The 26,416-nt window shown below is 50.0% G+C and overlaps 1 long non-coding RNA gene across 1 annotated transcript; it reads right to left on the reverse strand.

The window, feature by feature from the left end:
- Positions 1–3,834: 3,834 nt before the first annotated feature.
- LOC121011982 (uncharacterized) lies at positions 3,835–5,015 on the reverse strand. Its single transcript, XR_005781892.1, has 2 exons — positions 4,908–5,015; positions 3,835–4,177 (listed from the first exon to the last, which is right to left on the reverse strand). It is a non-coding gene; the product is annotated as an uncharacterized LOC121011982 (long non-coding RNA).
- Between the last annotated feature and the right edge of the window lie 21,401 nt (positions 5,016–26,416).

The following is a 26,416-nucleotide window of genomic DNA, read 5'->3' on the forward strand; positions in this document are numbered from 1 at the left end:
GGGTTTCCTCACCCCCTGAAGGCAACACCAAGAGGGCCAAATTCTCTAAGAAATGCACAGCCAGCAATGCAGACCAGGCCAAGAGCTGAGAATCCAGCTGAGATTTTCCGTCTCACAGGTGACTTCTCTCAGATGCTATTTAAAAAAAATTTTTAAAGCGCCTTCCTCCACATTATCTCATTTGCTGCTATTATCCCTGTTTCACAGATGAGCAGCCGAAGCCTCAGAGGGCTTCGTGATTTGTTCGAGGTTGTATAGCTGCTAAGGGTCAGGACTCCAGCCCCCATGTGCATAACTCCATGGGAGGAATAATCATCCCCATTGGGCAGATGAAGAAACTGAGGCTCGCGTCGCTGAAAGGGCACATAGCCATGAGAGGTGGTGCCAGAAGGGGTATTCAGGTACCACTGCATCCAGGCCAGTGTCCAGCTCTGGGTAGGGTTCTGTCTTTCTGTGTTGTGGTGTCTTTCTGAGTCTTTCAGCTCAGACTTCGAAACACCCACCCACGAGAAAGTACTCAGAAGCTCCAGGTCCAGGAGTCCAGGCGGCCGGGCGGCCAGCGGTCTGTCCTGGTTCCTCTTGTCTCCTCCCATGTGCATGGGGCCTGGTGGGAAGCACATGTTACACTTCCGGGGAGACAGCTGGTTAACTGCCTTAGCTCATCATGCTGTGTGGCCTGGGCGGTGTCCCCATTTCAGTCTGCTCTGGTAACAATAGAGCAAATATGACGTTGGTTGGCAATAGAAATTTCCACAAATTCTGGCTCAAGTCCGTCCCATCAGGGACTTGGGAAGAAGTTGCAATCAACAAACGCCCCTCCCCCAGACATCCCTCCCTGACTCTTCAAGATAGAGCAGACCCTCCCTCCTTGACCCTGCGGCACAGAATTCTCTGAGTGGTCACATTCCTATTATTGAGAGGGCCAAGTTCCCCCACTGTCCTTCACCTCTGCTGGGCTGTGGCCATTAAACCTCTCATGGAGGCATAATAGCTTCACGTGTCCACAGATATGCAGACAGGCAGTCTGAGTGGCCACAGTCACTAAGACACATGCCCACCACCCTCCTCCTCCTCTCCTGGAGACACAACTGCACGCAGAGACACTGTCCCACATATCACGATCAGTGTCATGTGCTGCACGTGCGCACACACACACACACACACACACACACACACACACACACATGCACACACATCCCTGCAGATGAACACAGGCCCACCTGGAGACAAAAAGTCTGCCCATGTCTATACAGGCCACTTTTTTCCAGGTTGTCCAGCTCCCCTACCCCGATATTCTGAGCGTCCTCCCTAGAACAGAAGCGGTAGCTGACTGATTGGCCTATGGGAATTGGGAGTTTGGCCTGCTCAGGCCAAAGCGTATTGGGTACCAAGCTCTAACGTTGAGAAATTTTTGGATAAATAGCCTCTTCTAGCTGGGCCTCTCTTTGTCCTCTTTCCCAGAGAGACCAGCCTCGACTATCTCCAGATGGCATCTACCCGCATCACGCTCCCTATCAGATACCCTGCTTCCCGTGGGCCCCCAGGGACCTGTCACCACCTCACCTGCCACCTCAGCACTTTCTCAATAACTCACCAAGGCCAACTGTTGCTCACTCAGTGATTTTTTTTTTTTCCCCTTCACATCTGAAGCTCTGGACAAATGCCTTCCTGTCCCTTGCCTGCCACTAGGGCTGTTGATTAATGGAAGAGCAGGCGAGAAAGGGAAGGAGAAGCAGGGTCTCTGAATGTTGGTTTGTCCCCTGCTGCAAAGTTACCTCCAGTCCTGGGAGGGGAGTGGGAGTGGGGTAGGCACAGTGACAGAACACAGATCCTGGGGGCTGATGTGCTTGGGTATAAATCCCAGCCCTGGATCTTCCTAGGTTTGTCACTTCGGACAGTCACTTGGCCTTCACAAGCCTCAATTTCTGCTTCTGTAAAGTGGGCATAACCATCTGAACCTTACAGTGTTGTTGGGAGCATTAGACAAGGTTAAATGCATGTAATAAGCCCTTGATAAATGACAGAGTGCTCTAAAAACGTAAGTGAATAAGATTATTGTTTTAACAATGGCCTTACCCTCTTCCTTGTGGCTCCTTAGGTCCTCTGAGACTCAGGCCAGGACAGGGTCTGGGCCTCTCCTATACAGCAGGAGAGAGCTGGGTAGGTAAGCAGCTCCCTTCACTAGTGTGAGCTGTCCCCAGCTCCCTGTCATCCACCAGTTAGTGCCTGTAGGGACCAGGGGATCGCCATTGTCCTAGAAACCAGGAGGGAGGGAACCGACAGATAAGAAGCCCTACATGGACAAGGGCTGCATCCAAGCCAGTCATTTTTACCCATATAAACCCACTGCATCTCAAAACAATCTGGCAAGGGAAGGATTATTACAAATCAGGAGGCTGAGGCTCAGAAAGATGATCTGACCCCCAAGTGACTGAGCCGAGACTTGAACTCTCTATGTCTGACTTCACAGGACAGGCTCCTCCCCAGGCTCCTGGCTCCCTTTGGAAGGTGGAGAGGGGAAAAAGGGAACTGAATTGTACTGAGGAAACTGCCTTCCTTGTCCTCAGATGCAGGATGCTGAACAAATCCATCCTGTAAGCACTACTCACAGCGAATCTTACTCCGCAGGACGATTCAGACAAAGACCTAGTTCATGCAGCTGAATATGAAATATGGCTCGTGTCTTAAGACATTTGTATAAAAAGACTATTTCTTCAGTGTCACAGCTTCAAAGCCACCTCTTATAGGAGTCTTGCCTTCTTACCAGAGGCTGATCTGGAAGGCGGAAGACTGGGGACTTTTTCCATGAACTCACTGGGGGGTCTCAGGTAAGATTCATTCTCTCACTGGGCCTCAGTTTCCCCATCTATAAAGGAACATGGTTTTCTGGAGTGATTTCTCTGGGTAGCTTCTAGTTGCAAAAAACTATCTTCATTGTAGAACTCATGTTAGATTAACAAAGTATGTTCTTCCAACTTAGAAATTTACTTACTAGAAAAGCCTTAACAATGGTGGACCATTTTAATGGTATTTGGTTAATGCGTTTAGAAAATCCAAGAAAAAGTTCATGTCGAGTATAGTAACCGAGGTAGAAATGGCTGCCCTGGTCTGACTCTATGAGTTTCAGAAAAGAAGAATTTTTGGCTTCTGAAGCTGTGTCCTTGTCACTGATTTAAGTCCTGGCTCTCCCTCATTTAGAGAAATCAGCTGCGTTCCTGGTCCGAGGTGAGGGGCCCACATTTATCCCTGTCTGAGGTGACTGAAAGCCTTTGCAGGACCCTTCCTTCTTCTAGAAACACAAGTATCGGGGGTCGGCACTAGAGTTGGTCTCCTGGCTGTCAGAAGGGCTTCTGGAAGGAAGACACAGCCCTGGAACTGTGTTCTCCTGGCACTTTCTTTGGCGGGTGGGGTGGGGGAAGGGCATCAGCATCTGGTTACTGCTACCAACAAATCAATATGTTGATAGAGCCACTCTCCTGTGTGTCCGTTTAAACACCGATCCCCGCGTGGGACTCAGGCCGACCCACTCCGTTTGCCAAATGCAAATGCATTAACCTTACAATTGGGTAATCTAATAAAAAGGATCAATGGTCTGATACGGTGCTTATGGAGTCATTTACTGCAGGCGAGAGCAATTTAGCCAGGACCAAGACGAGCAGCTTGGGGGGGAAGCCTAGGGAATGGCTCAGGCTGGCTGTCCGAGCTGATGTCCCCAGGCGAGGCCCACTCTGCCTGGAGACGCTGGGCCCAGCGGGCGAGGGAACGGGGAGGGTGTTATTCATTCATTACTGCCACTTTAATCACTTAGAGGTTCAATTAAGTATAAATCATTAGTGGTATTTCAAGTTACTTTATCCAGACCCACACATAACACACTTGACTGGCGGTGGGGAGCTTTCGTGTCGAGATTTAGCGTACGAGTGAACAAGGCAGTCATATGGGTTTTTCTGCTATGAAATTGATAAATGAAGCGGGCATTCGAGGTACAGCAGTAATTTCTGTGGTGCAGCCAAGTGCTCGCTCCCTTGTCTCCTCCAGCGATGAGGGCATGGGCCCCTTTAATACGGCAGCTTTCCCCTGGGGGCCCAGAGGCCAGGCTGGGCGGCGGGCAGGCCTCCGGGTTTATTTCCTTGCAGAACTTCCCATGGCAAGCCCCGGTTCATTAGCGGGAATATACCTGGGGAGTAAAAAAAAAAAAAAAAAGGAGGAGAGAGATGGGGGAGAAAAGCCTCCTTTCCCCTCATTCTGGCGTTGATTCCATCCTCATTTCTCCCCAGCAGCGAGGGCACAGGATGAGAAACCCAGAATCGGGCTGTCTCGGCAGCTGGACCCCCTCTTCCCAAGGATGCGCGTGTCCCCGGTGGCCGGCATCCCTGTCTGGAAAGCATATTTTCTCCTAATCGGTTTTACAGCTCTTTTAAAGTAATATGTCAGATCATTTTCCCCCATATACATAGTTAATGAAAGTAACCCTACAAATTCATTTTAAATAGATGGAAGTTGTTATAACCCTGATCCAGAATTTATTACGTTCATTACAATCTTGCTGAAGTAGGTAATGTAATGGACTATTACTTTTATTATCTTTTTAATCCCTCAAAATTATTAGGAACTGACTAATATTTGGCATCACCCTGTTAATGTTTAAACAGAAATTGATACTTTAATTCGTCTAATAAATGATGGGGGCACTCTGGGTGGAAACAGAAGCCTGATTGAGTTTATCTCGATCAGTCCTAAAGACTTTTAAGTGGGACTCAGGGGTCTGAATGCAATTATTTCCAGGCAGGGTATCTTCAGCAAGTGCTCAGGAAGGACAGAAGAGCAGAGATGGAGACAGTGACAGAGAGACCCAGACGGCGACGAAAACGAGGCAGAAAAGCGAGAAGGAAGGACATTTCACTCACACATCCAAGTTGTAATTCTGATTCTCCAAAAGCTCCGCTTGGGGCTGTAACCACACCAGCGGGCTCTATGTCTTTCCCATTTTGCCTCTGTCCTCCCCTCCTTCCCAGATTAAAAGATTCACCCCCGCCCCACTCCCCACCACTCCTGTGTTAGTAATCAGCTTTATGGCTAAGAATTCTCAAGTGCTCTAGAATCCGTGCGTTGCTGTGACAAATGATTGGGTCACATTCTCCTCGCAAGGAGTGGAGACCCTGCTTGTGCCTCGGAAAATAATGAAGGCTGCTCAATTTGCAAATTACCAAATCTCACCGTGAAATGGGAGGCGGCGGGAGGGGCACACAATCGTGTCTCTTCCAGAAGCGCCTGGGCTGGGTACTGTGTTTACCCTTCAGAGATCACTGACTGGTTCCTGCCGGGAGGGTGGCGGGTGGAATTTAAGAGATATTGAGCTCTTGCCCTTTCTAGGTTTTACAAGGCAAAATGCAATGGTAGTTGCTTAAATTAAAACAACAACAACAACAACAACAACAACAACAACAAGTATTAATTCTAACAGGGTGAGAGGAACAGAGGGATTCCTTTTGTGGCTTGATGAAAGCTAAAGGGAGGTACGTTTGGGAGTAGAAAAGCTGGCATTTCGTGTCACTCCAAGGCAAGGGTGTGTTTTCTAACAAAGAAAGCTTCCAGTTAGCAAAGTCACTAATTAGCACAGAGAAGCTCATTAGACTTTAAAGCTGCTTTACTGTATCATGGCTTTGCTCTCTCTAAATGCCCTGAGTTTCCAAAGCAAGAAGTGTATTGATTAAATTGACTCAGCATGAAATGGATCTCGTTTGTGCTGACCCATAAAGAGGTGGCTTCCCAGCTTTCCTGGCCCAGGAGCTTGCCAAGAGTCCCGTGAGCTGTGCCCAGGCCGGTGGGCTGGGGACAGCGTCCTGCCTGCCCGACTGCCGGAGCTGCGTTGAGGGACCGGTTGCCCACCATTGGGCTAAAACCCGTTTTGATCAATGGAGGGGAAACCCGCCCTTAACTAAGTTTGTTCCTGACGTCTTATAAATCGTGCTGGTTGCTTTCGTCAACGCCGAGTTGACAAGGGCTACACGTCGTTTGGGGCTTGATAAAGAGACTAAAAGGCAGCTTCTCAGCATGTTTATTTTTAATAGACATAAAAAATGAAAACAGGGGCTTTCTCACTCCTCCGAACCCTCGTTGACAGAAAAATACTGAGTGCACGGAAGTGGTGATGTACGTACAGTGGAGATCCTGTGTGTGTGTGCGTGTATGTGCGTGTGCGTGTGTCAAAATTTCCTTGTGAACACAAGGACAGCTTCAGAACTGAGGATGAGAACGACTGGGCCCCAGAAAGCTCCATTATTTCCTTCCCTGGCGTGAAGTGCCAGGTGCAGGGTTCAGGAATCACCGTGTCCGAGCTGTGGCAGCGTTCTCTCTGCGTCCCGGTGCTCAGGCTGCATTTGTGGGTATGAGAAATCCCATCAAGTCCTACCCCGTCTGTGAGAAATGCAGCCTTGTGAACTGAGGTCACGTCTTCTGAGGCACACCAACCCCCCTTCCTTTCTCTACATCTTTTCTTAAAATTTTTTTTTTCAACGTTTATTTATTTTTGGGACAGAGAGAGACAGAGCATGAACGGGGGAGGGGCAGAGAGAGAGAGGGAGACACAGAATCGGAAACAGGCTCCAGGCTCTGAGCCATCAGCCCAGAGCCCGACTCGGGGCTTGAACTCACGGACCGCGAGATCGTGACCTGGCTGCAGTCGGACGCTTAACCGACTGCGCCACCCAGGCGCCCCTCTACATCTTTTCTTAATAGAAATAACTCCTAGATGCAGCCACACTAGATATGTATGGCACTAAAATGATTTGATTTAGACCATCAAGGCAGAAGGAATACACCTTTAAAAGCCCACTCAAATATATTCACCACAAATGTCACAAAGAGCTAACAAGTATCTTTCATATAAAAAGAGCTCTTTCAAATTGATAAGAAAGATATCAAGAGTCCAAGAGAAAGATGAGAAAAGTGTGTGAAAAAGAATTTACAAAAGAAATTGAAGTAGCTAATATTTATTAAACATCTATGTACCGGGTATAATTTGCATGGGATCTCTTCATTCATTCTTTACAAAGACTGGAGGAGGCAGGGGTTACTATTCTCACCCCTATAGAAAGATGAAGAGAAATAAAGCTTTAAAAGTTACATACAGATTGGAAGCAGGGAGCCAGGATTCGAGGTCAGGCATCTTGATCTAGCAGGTGCACTTAACGAGTCTGCTGTAATCCCACGAATTCACAGATATAATCAGATGATGAAGTTGAAAAATAAGTTCATGTTCACCAGTAAACACAAATATGCTAAAACAGAGAAAAATTTCATTTATCAAATTAATAGAGAATTTAAAAAATGTTCATATTCAATGCTGGCGAGGATGGGTTGCAACAGACATTCTTGCATAGGAATTGCAATTTGACAATCTCTAGCAAGAGTCTTAACATATGTACAAGTCACTTGACCCGGTAACACCACGATAAGTAATTTATCCCAAGGAAGTAAAAATATAAACAAACCTTTAGGCACACAGCTGTGCTATAGCACAGGAAAACGGTTAAATCCTCCACATTAGGGGAATGGTTAAGTGGATTATGGTCAACCCATTTAGTGAAATAGTAAAAAAAAAAAAAACAAACTAAAATGATGTTGTCAAAGGGTTTCCAATACCATGGAGAAATACCTATCCTGGGGGAAAAAGCAGGATTATAAAATTGCATGAATAATGTCAATCACATAAAATATGGAGAGAAATCAGAATGGAAAGAAATGTAAAATGTGAACCAGGGGGCATTCTCTTTGTAATGGGATTCTGAGTAGTCATAGCTTTCTGTCATAAAGTATTTTTGAAATTTTCTACAGTCAACATGTTTGGCTTCTAATTGGAGGCAGGAAACATCCTTATGACTCTCTTTTGTTGTTTTTTTAAATTTTTAAAAATGTTTTTATTTATATTTTAGAGAGAGAGAGCGAGTGGGAGAGGGGCAGAGAGAGAGAGGGAGACACAGAATCTGAAGCAGGTTCCAGGATCTAAGCTGTCAGCCCAGAGCCCGACACGGGGCTTGAACCCACAAGCTGTGAGATCATGACCTGAGCCGAAGTCGGATGTTCAACTGACTGAGCCACCCAGGCGCCCCTTGTTGTTGTTGTTTTTATGTTTATTTATTTTGAGAGAGAGAGAGAAAATGAGAATGCACGAGAGAGCATGAGCAGGGGAGAGGCAGAGAGGGAGGGAGAGAGAGAATCCGAAGCAGGTTCCATGCTGTCAGCGCAGAGCCCGACACAGGGCTTAATCCCACTAACGATGAGATCGTGACTTGAGCAGAAATCAAGAGTTGGATGCTTAAGCAACTGAGCCACCCAGGCGCTCCTCCTTTATGATTTTTAAAAGTCAACTTCACAACTTAAATTTCCTGCCTAATGGGGGTGAATCACTGGCCCCACATTAGAGTACCGCATGAACCCAAGACACTGGGTGCATTGCTCCCTGCACAGCCCGGGACACCTGAAAGCAAGCTGTGTGTCCAGCTCTCTGAGTCTCCTCATCATCTGTAACATGCCCACTCCTAGGGTTACTGTGAGCACAAAATATGTGTAAAGACCCTCGAACAGTGTTGGCACAATATCGGCACTCAATAAATGTGAACGGTGATAATAATAGTAAGATGGTAAGGATGTGGCTGTCGTTGTGTTAGTAGGAAGGAAGACCGAGTATCCCGTAGGCAGCGAGAAGTGTGCATAGACTGGCTGGTCCCGAGATGGGACTTAAAACAGTAAGCAATGAAAGTATCCCAGTGCTAGACCCAGCCTCCTGGTGCTATCTGCCTCTCCAGGCAGGTGCCACAGAGGCAAAGGGGAAGGGGACACTCTTCAAGTGCACCATGGACCTCTATGGAGACGCTCACTCAACCCCCACATTGTGGGTATCTCCTCAGGGCCAGGCACAGTGCTGTACCTTTTCCCACGAGGATTCCCCACCCCCCACCCCCCCTCCCCCCCGACACACACACACACACACACACACACACACACACACACACACACAACTTTGAGAAGCGGATTTCATTAGCATCTCGGCTTAAGGCTCAGAGACTAGAAGTCCCTTTCTCGGTCATAAAGCCAGTAGGTGGCCAAGCTGGAATTTGAGCCTGTGTTGATTTGGCTCCAGAGATGTTGAAGAGGAATGGCAATTATGGCTGAGAACATGGCTCTGGAATCAGAAAGATCTGGGGTTTTGACTCTCTGTGTGGCTTCGGGCAAGTAATAAAGGCATCCAAACCTCAGTCTGCTCATCTTTAAGATGGGACAGTACTGTATCTCTCAAAGTCCGAGAAGCCAATGAAGGTACGTTGCACCATTGTTTTTTGTCACACTAAGAAAAATGGAATCATTGCCAACTAAAAACTATGATACAATACTTTCTTACCCCTTAGAATTTTAATTTTACAGTTATGGAAAGTACCTTATTTAGACATAGATTTTTATCATGAGACCTTTGTACATACACAAAAAGGAAAATACAAGTGAAGTAATTTAAGGTATTACTAAAACCTCTTCATGTTCAGAGATGGACTTAGAATTGGCTCCTACACGTTTCTCTTCTGTAGTGTCGCAAGTGTTAGCAGTGGAGTTTCTTTAAAAACCGCTCCTCTGTTTTCCTCAGGACTTTAAGCCACAGATACCCGTTCTGCAAGTTTTGATGTGTGTTCCCAGATGTGACAATGACATTGAGGCTGCTGCCCGGCTGACAGTGATTGCAAAAAGCATCTCGGCTTCAGGGATGTGAAAATGGGAAAAAGGAAGTGTCCATCTTAGAATCGATGAGATGTGGTGGCCACCTTACAGGGTTCTGGGAGGATTGAACGCAGTACCTGGAAAGGACTTCGACACAACTCGGGACACACAGTAAGTTCTCCATATCACCATCGCCATAGTTGTCGTTGCGAGCCTCCTCTCTGGCGTGTGTTGCGTGTATATGTGGCTCCAGGCCGAGCCAGCGTGCCGTGCTGGTGAGACGCCAGGTGCTGGGGAAAGTCGGTTCCATTTCCCTTCCCGTCTCTGTCTCTCCCTACCTGCTCTCGGAGCCTCCGCCTTCTCTCCCTGCCTCTCTCTCCTGTCCCTACTTTTCTCCTCCTCCTCTGCCTCTCCTTTCCACCCCCTCCCCAATTCTTCTGCAAATAAATGGCCCTGTCACTCCAGCTCTCCTGTAGGTTTAGAGTGAATGGAAGTGTCTTTTTGAAGAGCTTGTTCTCTCTGACATTCCTGACCAGCTCAGGAGCAGGGTCCTTTGCACTCTCTTCTCTTCCGCTCAAAGATTTGCTCATGTGGTTAAAGATTTACAGGGCTGCCCCCTGGGCCTTGAGTGCCCCACCCCAGAGCAGAGGCAGCTGGGCTGTGTCCTTCGGAGGAGGCAGAGGGCCGTCTCGGCGGGGTGTGTCGGCCCTGCCTCTGGTGGCGGTGGGCAGACCGGCTTAGGGCCTGCCTAAAAAGAAACCATCTATTCTCATTTATGATTCTTTAAAAAAGAAGTTCACGGCTTTTATGACGAGCCTTGCACATGCATTTAATGACATCAAAGTATTTGATTATTGCATTAAGAAGAGGTCTGAGAGCTGTCTGGTGTCCTTAGTTTTAAGTGTATTTTAACGGCCTACAATGAAAGGGACAAGACAAAAAATGAGCTGTGGTGGCATCTTCATAAATTCTGAGCTGTGACTGACACACCTTGGCTGGCACCGGGAACGGTCCAGGCAGGTGGACACAGCGAAAGGAACAGCGAGGTTTCTATTTTCTCATGGGGCCTGGGTACCGAAGGGAGAGCGGGACCAGCCACCCTGCAGTATTTTCTCTTTAGCCACCATCCAAGCCAGGGGTGAGCATGGGATTAAGATCAGCTGGGGGTCCCCTTTGTGCCCAGCATTTTGCTAGGCTCCTGATATGCATCACTCTGTTCAGTCTCAGCAGGTCCTTGTTATTAGCCCCATTTTCCAGAGGAGGAAACGGAACCTCAGTAAAGTAAGGCCACGTGTTCCCGGTCTGCAAGTGTCAGAGCCGTTGTCCCCAAACCAGTCTTTCTGACTCAAAGTCTGCACCGCGGCTGTGGCCTCAGAGCTCAAATGGCTCCCGTCTGGGAAATGGTTAATGGAGAAGGAGGAGGGAATTAGGAGCTGAGCCCAAGGAAGCACAGACCTTCAGAGAGAAGCTTCTTCCTCCCGCCCTCAGGGCCCCTAGCCCCTTGGATCGCGGTGGAAACGGAATCAGGACAGAAAAAGCCACTTGAAATGAACTGCGCCCAGACAGGCCGCCATGGTGGCATGATTGATACTGGAGCATGTAGGTGTAATGAAACTGATGCCGGCTCCTCTGCACCTGTGATTTATTGAGGACAAATTTAAGATGAGAAAGGGCCCCATACCAGGAGCTGCATCTTCCCCTCCAAGGGAGGGTGGTCATCCATCACCAGCCATTGCAAGGGCCCATCGCAAGCGGCTCATCAGATGAGCCAATAGTCTCTTTGTTGGGGTTCCTAACAAGTGTTGGATCAGCAAAAGTCTATTTATGCTGGTGGACCTTTCAGGACCAATTTGTAGTGGGTCACTGATTCTGCTGGGGTATTATCTTCTTTACTACTCGGGCCGGTTGGGGAACGCGGCAAAGATTAATGGTTTTGGCTGCTGACTTACCGCCACAATCTACTGCTTCTGGACCAAAGATTAAGTTTTTTTGTGTTTTACCAGAAAGGGCCCACCTTGCGTACGAGACGCGGTTTGATTTACTGACTTGCTGGAGGGGAAAGGAGTTGTTGAAACGTGCCTGGTTGTGGTGAGGATTTGGCAGATGGCTGTCAGGCCCGGCATCCACACTCTTGGCCCGAGGGCCCTGGACAGGTGACAGGCAGCTCCTGGTGCCACGGTGTGCGCCCTGCAGGCCCTGGGCGGCTGTCCTCAAGCCCGCAGGACATCGAAGCCTTGTCTGGCACCCAGCAGCTGGCTCTGGGTTCAGAGAGGCAGACGGTGCCCTAAACTTTATCTAAAACTATGTTACTAAAAAATAATTAGGTACGGACTTTCCTTATTCTTTGGGAAGTTGCACATGCTCTGTTAGTACATTCTGGAGAAAAATGAGGGAAGCCGGTAAAACCCCGCAGAAGCCAACTGCACAGTGATACGACTGTTAGTCTTTTGATCTGCCTTCTCCTCTAGGAGTTCTTTGCACACATGCATGCTGTTTGACACAATTCAAATCAGACCGGAGTTACATGGGCTATTTGGGGTCTGCGGTTTTGCATTCTGCTTCTTACAGTGGACACCAGACTGTAAGCGTGTCCCCCCACCTCTTCTTCAATGTAATAGCCATTCCTCATTTTCCTTTCTCAGTTGGGTCTGTTGTAACACCTCCGATGCCAAAGGCGCATTTCTTTATTCAGCAAATGCTTGCTACGTGCCTCCTCTGGGCCAGGGCCTGTGCTGGGTTCTCCGAGCTGAATCAGACACGGCACTTGCGATGGGGAGGGGCTGGCATCCACTCACAGGGACGTGCGTGTGCCCTGCAGGGAACCACTTCACCTCTCACGATGGCTCAGGGCTCTGCAGATGGCTTGGAGGCGGAGGCTTATCCCTCATGACCCCTCCAAAGTCCCTGCAGAATCATAGTTTCAAAGGAGGAAGTGAGGTCCCTGCTTCCACAGGAGAGAAGGCTGCTGATGGCTTTGGACGGCTCAGCTTGGTTTTTAGGGTGGACTGGAAGCTGGGAGCCAAGTTTTCCCGCATGGGCAACAGCAGCCCAGTCTCAGAAACCCAGAGGAAAGGCCCTGTGGCCTGCACGGGACCAGCCATCCCAGGCAGCTGCAGAAACAGCTGGGGAGGCAGCCAGATACGACAAGAGTGTGGCATCAGAACTCAGGAACGCAAAGGGACGTGAGTTTGAATCTCCTGCCCGGTGACCTTGAGCAAGTCACTGTTCCAAGTGTCAGTTACCTCATCTGAAAAGCGGGACGTGTCCCCCTGAGCTCCCAGGCTTCTGTGCCCGTCGACCACATGGAAAGTCCACGGGAAGACTGGGCCCGTTTTCCGGATACGGTGCTGACGTCGGCAGATGGATGGGCTCTGATTGTTTCAACAACACGTGTACGCTTCCCAGGGCCTTTCCTGGGAGGCTTTGTCTCGGGGCCATAAATCACTGGACAACTGTCTCCACAGTTGGCCGGGACTTCCTTCCCCCGGCGGGGCTGGCTGACGGAAGGAGGGGCTGAGTGGGGCACAGGGCTGCTTTTCACCCTGGGTTTTTAAAACTCTAATTGGGAGTCTTCCTTACTCAGCGATTCCAGTGGTTCCCTTTGTAGTGGCCTCCTCTCCGCCCCAGGGCGGGCTCCCTCCCTTCCTTTCCACCAGGCTCCTGGATTAACACTCTCTAAGTAAGTAGAGCATTTTCACTAGATGGCACTTACACCAGCTTTCCCAGCGCTTGTGTCAATAACTTGCATTTGTCAGCTGGCCCAAGGCTACGTCTCTACATGGCATGTTCTGTTTATGGGGGAGAAATTTCTCTCGGTTCAGGCGAAGCTGTTGACACTCCCAGACTTTCCCCATCATCTCACACCTGTCTCCTTGCTCCTGCTGTCTGTCCTGCCAACCCTCCCAGACTTAACAGTCCTGAGACTCCCTCCTGCCCCAGGACATGTGCTCGTGCTGTCCTGTTGGCCTGAACGCCCCTCCCTGGGCTCTTCACATGGTCGTCTCCTCATTGTTCAAGTCTCAGCTAGAATGTTACCGACGGCGTTCCCTGACCATCCCCCACCCTGGAACAAACCGCATCCCTCCACATTATGCTTCCGGCTAGTATGCAATGGTCTCTGCAGATATATTGGTGTGATTTTACAAGTTGAACCCCTTCCCCATTCCTGACTGTCAGTGTCTCCAGGACAGAGGTGGTCACCTTTGTTCCAGGGCCTCTCTTAGCGTCTGGCACATCGTAGGCTCTCAACAGGTGAATGAATGAATGGACAGATGGATGGATGAATTGGAGAGTAGATGAGTGAGCACATGAATGAATGGCTTGTAGAATGAATGAGTGAGCCAGTGAATGAATGATTTTTAGGGTTGTGTGCAAAGACCTGTTTCTCCCGTCTTGAGCCAGGGGGAAAGGGAGTCTCCCCCGTCCCTCTCATCTCCAGGGGGACCAAATCTCACTCAAAACCAAGGTTGCTGAGACCTGTGCATGGAGCTCTTCCTGTATAGTGGCCTGTTCCACTTTCTGCCCTTCTTTTCCCTTTAAACTGTTTATTGTGAACATTTCCAAATAAGCACAAAAGTAGAGAGAATTATAATCAAGCCTTGCGCACTCCTTACCCCCACCCGTCCTTACTGGAGTATTCAAAATAAATCCCAAACACCATCTCACTTCATACGTAAATATTTTAGGGGGACATTGCTAATGAATAATGACTTAAATTTTTTTTCATGACCACAATACTACTACCACACCGCAAAAAAATAATTTTTAAAACCCCGTTCCTTTAATATCTACTATTTGGTCGTTATTCAAATATTCTCCACCGTCTCAAAAATGTCTTTTTAACATCTAGGTTATTCAAATCAGGCCATAAACCCTGCATTTGGTTAATACCTCTCTTAACTTTCTTTTAATCTATAACAGTCCCCACATTTTAAAATGTTACCCTCTCTTTCTTTTCTTATTTTAATTTTTTTAATGTTTTATTTATTTTTGAGAGAGGCAGAGAGAGAGTGTGAGCATGGCAGGGGCAGAGAGAGAGAGGGAGACACAGAATCCGAAGCAGGCTCCAGGCTCTGAGCTGTCAGCACAGAGTGCGATGCGGGGCTCGAACTCACCAAGCTCGAGATCACGACCTGAGCTGAAGTCAGAGGCTAAACTCTCTGAGCCACCCTGGTGCCCTTCTTTCTTTTTTAAAAAATGTTTATTTTATTTATTTATTTTGAGAGACAGAGAGAGAGAGAGTGGGGAAGGGGCAGAGAGAGGGAGACAGAGAATCCCAAGTTGGTTTGTGCTGACAGCACAGAACCCGACACTGGGCTCGAACTCACAAACTGTGAGATCGTGACCTGAGTCGAAAGCAAGAGTTGGATGCTTAAGCCACTGAACCACCCAGGAGCCCTTCTTTCTTCTTTAAAATAACATTTATTTCTTGGTAAGTCTGAGTCATGTATCCTGCATACTGTCCCCCGTGCCAGCTGAGGGCCTCCTCATGGTGTCATCTAGCATGCTCCTCTGTCCCCTGTGTTTCCTGGAAGCCAGCAGTCGCATCTGACTTCGGCTAGAAGCTGTCGGGGAGAGCACTCTGCACTCCCATTGTCCTAACCATATGTTCTTTAAAGATGTTAGGATTGATCAGCGGCTCACCTGCCTTCCCAATGAACTCTTGCTCCCATCTCTGTTTCCGCTGCTATATGACCTTGTTTTGCAGAAAAGTCAGTCGAGAACATTGATGGTATTGAGCAGCTGTGGGAGAGGCAAGGTCTGGTGGCAAATACCCTGATTTAAAGTCTCAGTTCCAGATAAGACGTTTAATTTATTTGCCCCTCAGTTTCCTTGACTGTGAAATGGGACTAATAGTAGCAGTTTTGAGAGCCAACACATGGGGGAAATGTTTGGTACCTAGTTATTGACACCCAGAACTGAGTGCTTCCTGTGTATTAGCTCATTTAATGTTTCTAACAGTCCCATGGGGTGTATGTGCCATTAGCCCCATTATACATGTGTGGGTGGGGGAGACACAATGGTTGGGTAACTTGCCCAAAGGCAGCATAGCTTGTAAGTGGCAGAGCTGGGATGTGAACCCGGGCAGTGGGCTCCAGAGCCCGTGTTCTTCAATGCAATGCTGTATAATGCCCACCGAGTCGGCGGGAGGTTCCCTGCTTTCTCCCATGCTAGATGCTTGTCCGGTCATTGCAGGGAATGGTTTCTATGCTAAGGTGTGTATGCGGGTGAACTAAGGTACCCCCAGTGGCCAAAGGCGGTTTGCTCTTTGAGCTTTACAAAGTCATAATTTCTGTCCTTTCACCACTTTGAGATGGGCCAGAACCAGCTTGACAAACCCACGTGCTGGAGAGCCGTCTGGAGACGTAAGGTCCCCCCTTCAGTTTGGTAGGATTTTATCTTCCCAGAAAAACTCTTCCTTTTTGAAAAAAAAAAAAAAACAAAAACAAAAACAAAAACAAAAAAACCCACAAATTTATTTATTTGTTTGTTTATTGATGAGAGAGACCGCCTGAGTTGGGGAGAGGGGCAGAGGAAGAGAGAGAGAGAGAGAGAGAGAGAGAGAGAGAGAGAGAGAGACTCAAGCAGTAAGCATGGAGCCTGACGTGGGGCTCGATCCCACGACCCTAGGATCAGGATCTGAACTGAAATCAAGAGCCGGACGCTCAACCAACTGAGCCACCCAGAGGAAAACTCTTCTGCTGCCCTGAAAGGTTAAGCGACTTGCCTGAGGCCACGTAGTAAATTTGCCACTGAGCTAGGATCTCTCAAGCCCTGGGCTATTGTGTCTGGATCTCCAGGTCCTCCCATGCCCCCTGAGTCATGTGGGCAGAACTCTCTGGGGGTGAAAATGGACAAACACGCCTGCCGAAGTCACTGTAGCTGTTTCGGTCTTTTCTGGTACATCACAGACATCCCTCTCTTGGTCGCCACTGTACGTGTCTCTGCCTGTTGACCTCACCCTCCCAAAGGCGTTCCGGAACTGACCTGTCCTCTCCCTTGGCCTTAGTCTTAAAGCAAAATCCAACCCTGCGGAGCCAGGATTTGAACCCAGTTCTTCTGACTCCCAGTTCTGCAGGGCCAGAAGTGAGGCCAGCATGCCTGCCATCTTCTAGATGGGGGAAGTGAGGCCCAGAGAGGGGTGGTCTCGCGGTGAACTCACACAGCCTTGCCTGCAGTTGGGCTGCAGCCTGGGCTGGCTGTTCTTCCTACAGCCCTGGAGGTGCACAGAGTGGTCCCTGTTGGCAGACATCCAGACCCGGAGGGTGTCCGGTGAACTCAGGGTACTGGGGCTGGTAGCTGGGGGGCTTTCTGAGCCCAGTGAGCCAGCCTACAGTCTGTAGGTACAGTTTGTCTGCTTACGAAGGACAAGATGATAATTAAAGATGGCTTTGGGTTCCCTGGGCAGGATCTGGCACCAATGCCTGGTGGCTCCGTTGGCGCCCTGAGCCCTGGGCACTCGCTAATGGACTGTGGCTGATCCCGGGTCTGATTGGCCGCCAGCCTCAAGGTCCTCAGGGGAAACCTGGAAAGGATTGCCTCCAGCCTGGAGACACTTTCCCTTCTGGAAGCCACAGGGGGGCTTCTGGTTGCATCCAAGCAGGAGTGCCTCTGAGCTCACCGGGTGAGGGGAAATAAACAGTGTGCCCCCCAGCAACAGGGCAGAAAACTAAATGACCCTCCCAGACCGTAAAATACAGAAAATTGTCAAAATCCTGGCTCCTCATTTCTCCTCCCTGCTGCTCCTCTGCCCTACAATCGTGGGCTGGCTAGCTGTTATTCTCCACCACTGTCCCCGTGATAGTGGACCCAGGAACAGTGCTCAAAGATGTCCTCAGATACCTTATCGGGGCGCAGTGTGGTCCCAGGACAAGCCAGGTTTCCTTTACTCCTAAGACAGAGGGGAGAGAACTTAACCCTTTGGGCCACCCCTGAGACCGCCCTGGCTTTCCAGGCCCAGGGCACAGCACAGACAGAGGCACCGAGGCACAAACACACAGAGAGCAACCCAGGGGAAAGGGGAGATGGGGCATTAGGGAGGTGAAGCTAGAGGAGGAATGCAAAAATCTCAGACTTTACTCGGTTGGCAATAGTGATCCATTGAAGGTTTCAAAGGGAGGGCAGAAGACAGGAAACTGGAGTCAGCCCAGAGTCATGGCTCTTCCGGAAGCACGGCAATACAAAACGGAAGCATCTGACCTTTTTCTAGGACACCCAATACTTAGGCGCTTCGCTCATCGCCCAAATTTTATTCATTTACCCAAAGAGTGCGGAAAAGGCGCTTTAGGAAACTGCTGTAAACCCAGCGCAAGTCACCATGGTAACCTGATTAGCGGCTAAATTAAGTTCACGATTAAGAAGAAATAAATAAAAATAACTCTCCTCCTCGGCTGGGGCTACCCACTGGGCCACTGGCGGCTGAGCAGATGCCCAGGTCTTGGAGGGCCTGGGCCTGGGCCCCCCGCAGAGATGCTGGGGTGGGGTGGGAGGCATGGATTTATTGCCAAGAAGCAAGGACCAGTGTTAACACTGCCTGGGGGGTTGACGAGGCCCCTGGCGGCCAGGCTGGGGAATGCAGACTCCTCTTCTGAAGGCCAGGGTCTGGTTGTCACATGGGGCCCATGCCCTCCAAGGCTGTCTTCTTGGTGGCCTGGACTAGTCTTCACTTGCCAGAGATTCCCTTCCATGCATTGACACCTGTCTAGTCCCAGGGCCCTACGTGCTGAGTACCAGGTACGCCAACATGACTCACACCTGATTTGGGTCCTGGAGGGGCCCGATTTGGTAGTAGAAACAGATTGAACAGACATTCTGGGCACAGTGTGATAGATGCACTGATGGAGTTCAGCATAAGGTGCCGTGGAAACACGAGCCAGTCAGGGAAGGCTTTCTGGAGGAGGCGATGCGTGAGAAAAAGGCAGATAGCTATATGGCTGCTGGAGAGTGCCTACCTCAGGTGAGCATTCTGGGCCTCTTGTTTGGAGCTGGCTGGCAGACGGTTGGTATCCGAAGGCCAGCTTGGAATGGGTTGGCATTGACCCCAGATGAGACCTGAGGGGTCTTCTTGGAGGCTGTCTTGTTAACATATCGCAGGAATCAGCAGCAGGTGAGACAGATACAGAGAGGAATGAGCCTCCCATTTACCCTTTCTAAGCCTCCTCCTGGCCAAAACAGTCTAGAGCCTGCTTCCTCTCTGCCATTTGTGAGGTGTGGCCTCTAGGAAGTGATTTCGTGTAGTTGAGCCTCAGCCTTCTTGTCTGTAAAATGGGGGATGATAATGACAATAGCTCCTATCTTATAAGGTCATATTGGAGGCTGAAGTGAGATGATGCTAGCCCTAGATAGCACAGGCCCTCAGGTTGAGAAAATGCTCCCTAAGATGCTTGCTGCTATGATTTCACTACCTGGAAAGCCTGCAAAGACTGGGTGGACAAGAGAGCATATGATGGTCAGGGAAATACCCTGTGTAGGTCTCTTTCAAGGGAAACTGCTGTGGGGAGCACCGCTGATGGACACTTCCTCCCAGGTGCTCCCAGCCAGTGACTGAGCACATGGTGGGAGGGCAGTGTTCGTGCTGGCCCGTTCCCACTAGATGTGGGGTTCTCAGGAGGTGACTTTGGCCCAGGACTGTCCCATGAGCCTGGCTGACACTTTCTGAGACAAGCCTGAAGCCTGACAGGCTTCCCTCCCAAGCCGCCTTCTTCCCCCGCCCCTCCCACAGATGTCAGGCCTGGTGTTGGTCCGAAGGCTCTCCCTGCCTCCCCCTGCGCCCAGCACTTTATCCTTCACAGGTGTTTCCCCAGTAAACCTCTTGCATGTCACATCTCATTTTGGCATTTGCTTCTCTGTAGACCCCAAATGACACAGAGGGTCAGAGGCAGAGTCTGAGAGGTGAGTGGCAGCGGAGGTAGAAACGAGAGGGGTGCTGGGGTAGCTCGGTTGCTTGAGTGCCTGACTCTTGATTTCAGCTCAGGTTATATGATCTCATGGTACATGAGTTCGAGCCTTGCATTGGGCTCTGCACTTATGGTGCAGAGCCTGCTTGGGATTCTCTCTCTCCTGCTCTCTCTGCCCCTCCCCTGCTGTTACACCCACACGCACTCTCTCAAAACAAATAAATAGACATAAAAAAAAAGAAGTGAGACCCAATACCAGGCCACACAGGTGCCTCTCTGTAGGTGGGGGCGGGTGGGTCAAGGCCTTCAAAGACTCCAGTCTCTCCCCAGGTCTTGTCCTGAAGTGCGTGTGTGCTCACACACGTGTGTGTGTATGCGTGTGTGTGTGTGTGTGTGTGTGTGTGTGTGTGTGTGGACAGCCCCCCCTTCGCCCCGTGCACGCTTCCATCCCTGCATTGACTACGGTGCAGTGAAAAAATCTGTTTCCACCAGAAGAAGATGAGCTCCTCAGTCTGTTCCCAGACCATGGTCCTGCAGAAGGCCTCATGCATGGAAGATGTTCAGTCACAATACCTGAGTGCCTGGGACCTGTATCTATCTTAAATTTTCCTTTGAACAAATTTCGTCTTCATTTTCTGGTATTTTGAATTGCATTGTTGGCTTATTTAAGCTTTTTAGTCCTTTGTGTATGTGACAGAGACATACATATAAACGTATGTATACGTCTTTATGCCCACCCAGAGGAGAAACAGCAGCCTGGCTTCACAGAGGCTGCCCCGGCCAGCAGACCTTATAGTCTGCCTCTCTGTCTCTGCTGAGCCCTCTGCCATCCCCTCTCTAGAAAGGAGCTTAGCATCTCTCTCAGCTCTGCTCTACTGGATGAATCTTTTCTGGGCCCTCTCCCCTCCCCTCTCCCCTCCGGCTCCCAGCTTCTCCCCCATCTCTCCCTCCCTGCTCAGCAAGATCAGGGAAGCTGCAAACCCAACCCTTACATCAAAAAGGAACTTGAAAAATACTTGGAGCAAAAAGTGCTAACTGTGCATCCTTGCTCTGTGCTGGCTCTGATATTAAATCAGGAAATGGCACTGAACAGCCGCTCCAAACACAGAAACAGGGCTTGTCAACACAGAAACCAAAAGCAATCTCTAACAGGCAGAGGTGAAAGGGACCTGGCACCAGGCCGGAATGGGGGGCTCAGGCCCAGGAATGGATTCCTGAGCCCAGCTTGTCTATGCCATACCTCTGGCATGCAGAACTCGGCCAGACTCACAGTCCCTGGCACTAAGCACAGCATGTCTCCAAGGGAAATGAAAGCCAGTTAACATGTTGCTTAAATGCCTTTGGGTTGCTCCTTCTCATTTCTACAAATATTTATTGAGCACCTAGTATGTGACAGATAGTAAACCAGAAAGGATGCCTGCCCATGTGGAAAGGATCTTCCAGCCCTTCAGACGGGGGTCTGACTTGGGGCACCCAGGTGGCTCAGTCCGTTAAGTGTCCGACTTCGGCTCAGGTCATGATCTCACGGTTTGGGAGTTCAAGCCCCACATCAGGCTTGGAGCCTGGAGCCTGCTTCAGATTCTCTGTCTGTCTGTCTGTCTGTCTGTCTCTCTCTCTGATCCTCCCCTACTTGCTCTCTGTCTCTGTCTCTCTCTCTCAAAAATAAATAAACATTAAAAATTAAAAAAAAATGATAGGGGTCTTACTCTTTGACATGCCACTCCAGGTCCTTTAAACACTGGTTCCTGCGGAAGCATGAAGGTCTATCTGTAGCCTCTCAGAAATAGCTCCCCGAGTGCCCGAGACGTTGCCTCTGCTCTGTGCCTTTGGGTTGAGCCTACCACTGGGCCTTCTTGCATTTCTCTGACAAATTTCTGCTTGGCCTTCAAAGCCTTAGTTAAGTGTTACCTCTGCTTTGCAACCCAGATCAGCCAACTCTTTTCCCCGCCCCCCACTGAACCAAGGGCTCATTTGCTGGGGATCCACCAGCATTATGGATGCCTCTCCATTACACCACCACTCCAGCTACAGCGGGAAGGTTTGCAATTCCCTGGAGGGGAAGAACGAAGCCATGCCCATTCCTGTGCTCTCATCTCCCAGTCTGGTCATTGAAGGGACGTAGATAGAATTGGCACAAAAGTGAAAAATCTTGACAAAATCCATTGTTGGTGTGGCTGTGGGGAAACAGTTTACTTTCACATATTTTGGATGGGAAATTAAGTAGATACAGCCTTCTTAGAGGATAATTTGACAGCATGAACATTACAGATTGTGTTCATCTTTCAATCTGGAAATTTTATTTCTTGCTATCTCTTCTAGAGAAATACTTGCCCACATGCAAAAAGGAGCATGTACAAAGCTATTCGTTGCAGGATTGTTTGCAGTAGTGAAATATCAGAAATAGCTTAAATGTCCATAAGTACAAGACTGGCTAAAAAAAAAAAAAAACAAACCAACAACTACAGAGCATCCACTGGACGAATTGCCATGCATTAGTTAAAAAGAAAGAAGATCTCTGTGTATTGACGCAGAAGTTGCTGAGTAAAAATAAAAAGCAAGCTGTAGCTCTAGACAGAGATGTTAAAACTACATTGTTGCATTTTTTACAATGAGAAAGGAGGCTTGTACGTCTTGTATAATTCATTTTCAAAAGACGAAAGGTAAGAAAGAGATTGAATGACCACAGCAGCCCTGGGCTGAAATGAGCCTGGGCTCAGGCACAGCCAAACAGCGTTATTCTTTCCATCAGCCCCAGCCGGCAGGTCCCAGTGGTGGGACAGTGCCACCCACGCCCCTGTACCCAAAGGCTTCCTCCCCAAGCTGTGATGAGCATTCGGTGGGAAGCTAGACCCCTGAGGCCCCGAAGAACTTTCAGATAGAGGGGGAGAAAAGAGGGAAGGCCAGCAGGGCAGGGTCACTCATCATACCGATGTCCTCTGAGTTGTTCCTCAGTCTGAGGAGGAAGGAGGCAGGACTGGTTCAGGAATGACTGTTAACTAGGGGAGAGGAGAGGACTGGAGGGCATGCAGAAAAGACCTGAGGGTTCTAAGACGGTCATAATGCAAGGAAGCATTGGTGTTTGCCTTCACTCATTCATTCATTCATTCATTCTTCCACAACTGTAACTGAGTTCCTCCTGGGATGGGCATTGCAATGGCCACTGGCTCCCTCCAGGAGCTCATTGCAATGGCTCCCTCCAGGAGCTCATGGTCAAGTTCCATCTAGTTTCTCAAAGTGTATTTCTTGGACCCCAACCATCAGAGTTACCTCGGGAACTTATTAAAATGCAAGTTCCTGGGCTCTCCTTTGACCTATAGACTCAGACTGTGGCTCAGGAATCTGTGTCTTAAACGCATTTTCTCGAGTGGAAAGCATTAGGACTAACTGGCCAAAGCCTCTCCCGTGTTATCTTCTAAGTCCTCTCCCAAAGCTAAGGTCTGCTTGATGTGGCTTGGAGAGGGAAGGGATAGAGGTAAGAGCTCTGCCTAAGACCTCAATATGTGAGATTTCCCTAGAGTGACTGGAACCTTGCTCTGGCTCCTGGACTCTTCTCCCCACCTCTGTTCCCAGCGAGGTCCCTCTGAGGCCTGGCAAGAGCCACAGACCACCTCTTCTAAGTCTTTTCGAACAAAGAGACTGCCTCATTCTGGGCAGGGAGGATGGCATGTGCAAAGGCCCTGTGGAAGAATATTGCTTGGGCTGTGGAAGAACGTACAGAAAGCAGTGTGCTTGGCACACGGTGAGGGGAATTTCAGGGAGAGATGAGGTGGGATACGTGAGCAGGAGCAGGTCATTCAAGGCCTGAAGGCCATGCTAAAGCATTTGGGTTTTTGTCTAAGTACTGAAGGAATTTGTAGGTAAGCCAGGGGGCAGGGGGTGAAGGTGATCAGATTCATATAACATGAAATCTGGCTCCATGACACTGTGGAGAAGAAGGAAGTCTGAGCCAAGGCCTCTGTAGTCATTGAAGCAAAAGCTGAGGGTAAAGGCAAGAGATGGAGAAACTGAGATCTTGAGGTAGAGGGATGGGCAGATAGGTGATGGTTGGGCTTCGGGAGGCGAAAGCCTTGGCCCTGAAGAACAATGATGAGGTTTCAGGATCTCCAATGCTGGTCCTGGGGTCCTGGGCAGGTAGTGGTGGGAAGGCCATCCTCACCAGCTCTGAGTGGTAACGAACTTCATCAGCATTGGGCCATCTCTCTCTCTCTTCTGACACTTAAGAGATGGATGAATGGAAGCTGAAGGTCAAACTCAGACCAGAGAGAGGTAGGACCAAGGATCAAGGCCAAGATTGAAGGTCATGCTGAGGCCAAGGGTAAAGGACAGGGTAAGAGGACTCTGCAAGATTTCTCTCCTTTGGCTTGCATGCAGCCTTGGTTTCTCTGCCATCCTGACCCTCCAGCCCTGCACAGCCAGGGAAGAGGATATAGAAGGCGAAGAAGCCCAAGGATGCTTGACTGGCCTTTGACAAGAGGGCAAGTTCATCTCTGCCCTTCTAGCTCAGCCCTCAGCAAAGACTTGGCACTGAGCAGAGGCTCTGCTGTGACCTGAATGGAACCACCGCGGAGTCTGGAGAGCTGGGAATCCTGGCCCAGAGAGCAGCTGGGGAAATGTGCTGACACCTGGGTCCCCAGGATGCCACCGGGTCCAGACAGGGACCACGTACTACATAGTATTCAGAATACCGGCCTTGGGGCCGGAAGCTCTGGCTAATATTGCTGCTGTGCAACTAAAGAAATCACTTAACCTCTCTGAGCTTCCTTTGTGTAGGTGGGGATAATCCTCCCCACCTGAAAGTGCGGTGGCGAGGACAGAATGAGTTGATACTCTTAGGACACTGCTATGTATCTGTACTTACCTACCTACCTGTCTACACATTTCTGTAAAATAAGGATAACAATAGTTGCTACCTTATAGAGTTGTGAGAATTAAAGGAAAAAGTGAATGATACAGGCTTTGCAAGTCCCCATAGAGATAGGAGTGAATATTATGATCAAACACTTCATCTCTATTGGAGGCAATACTGCCCGGGGGTGTCTAACACATTGCTGTCCAATAGGAATAGAATGTAAGGCACAAATGTAATTAAAAAAAAAACAAAAAACTTCTAGTATTTATGTTAAAACAAAGTAAAAAGAAACAGGTGAAATAATTTTAATAAAAAATTTCCACCCCCCAGTGTGTGCGCGCGCGGGGGGGGGGTGGGGGGTGGTGTCTCTGGTTTCCAAGGGAGGGAGTGGGAAAAGGGCTCTGCAGAGGAGGGGGGATCTCTGGCCCCCTACTGAGACTCACTGAGTCCTTTGGGTGCTCAAGGCTACCAGGATCCAGAAGCCCAAGAGTACCTTTTTGGAAGCACTGGGTTGGAATCTGATGGGCATTGTGTGGGGCAGGGGGCAGTGGAAATGACAGGTGCCTTTGGGAAAAAGGAAGAGGAGGGAGAAAACGTTCCTTCCTTTTCTCGGAAGCCCTGGGCCTTGGGAATCCTGGAGTGAGGGCAACAGAATTCCCTTCCACCAGGCCTGGAAGAAGGGGGCAGAGGCCTCAGGGCTCCTTGGAGGAGACTAGTGTTCGGCCTCCTGGGTGATGCCCATCCTGAGGCGTTTGGGAACATGGGCCTCTTTGGAGACCCCGGATAGTACAATTGGTGCTTAGGTCAGGGGCTTCCGGGCTCTTGGGTTCGAAGCGTGCCTTATTTCCCCACTCAACACATAAGCGCGCGCGCGCACACACACACACACCTCCTGCACACCTCCCACCTCACCCTTGCACGCACAGAGACGCCCACTCACGCACCAAAACCCTGCCGCTCTCAGGGAACGACGGGTGTACAATGCATCTTGGGGCTGAACCGGGCTGCCGGCGGCCGGCCGGGAACGCCGCGCTGGGCTGGATGCGCAGCGCGGAACGCGCCGCGGGGCCACTCTCCGGTTAGCGGGATGGTTGAACAGGAAGGGTGGGAACAGCGCAGCGAACCTCGAACCCGGCGGCTGGCGGTGGACCCCGTGCTCCCTTGAAGAATAACTTCTTCGCACACCCCCACCCCGAGCACCCCAAGGTCGCGCAGTGGCACGGGCCGCGCAGAGCCTCCTCGCTCATTAACTGCAGCTGAAGAATTCCCAGGTGGTGCGCCCAGGACGCATCCCCTCTGGCCCAACTTGGGGTGGGTAGCGGGAGGAGGTCGCGTCAGGGCGAAAACTTCAGGTTGGAGTTTTGGGGGCAAAAGACAGCAAACTGTTCGGTAGAGGGCTCTGGGCGCCGCCGATAGTCCTCGGCTCCAATTCAAAAGAGGCTTGGGGCTCCGCGCGCTACTCCTGTGTCTTTGGCCTCCTTCCCTTTGCCGCTCCTCCTCCACTCTCCACTTCTCCCACCATCCCTTTTCTTTTCTTTCCATCCCCCCCGCCCCCGCGCCCCGCCTCTCTCCCAGCTAGTCTTTTAGGCAAGGAGTGCAGCCTCCAGGAACTGCCCGTAGACCGATTGACCGGAAGCCCCGCACGCCCCAGGCTCAGGGAGGCGGCGGCGGGCAGCGGCTGTCGGGAGCGGGAGGCCGTAGGGTTTGGAGCGCCGAGATTCCGCGGCGGAGCGTAGCAGGTGCCGGCCTGGGGTATCACTGAGAAGTGGGGTCGGCTGTCCTGCAGCGGCCTTCACTCCGGAGCAATCTTCGTGCCTCATTTACTCCCTCAGTTCCAACATTTTTTGGAGATGGTTGGGGGTGGGGTGAGAGAGGAAGGACCGGTTTGGCTGGGACAGCAGCACAAAACCGCGTTTGGCGGGACGGTGGACCTAGGGCTGGACGGAGATATCGCAGTCCGAGC

This window comes from Herpailurus yagouaroundi, unplaced genomic scaffold (genome assembly GCF_014898765.1).
Source record: "Herpailurus yagouaroundi ecotype Mexico unplaced genomic scaffold, PumYag 196, whole genome shotgun sequence".
Lineage (NCBI taxonomy): Eukaryota > Metazoa > Chordata > Mammalia > Carnivora > Felidae > Herpailurus > Herpailurus yagouaroundi.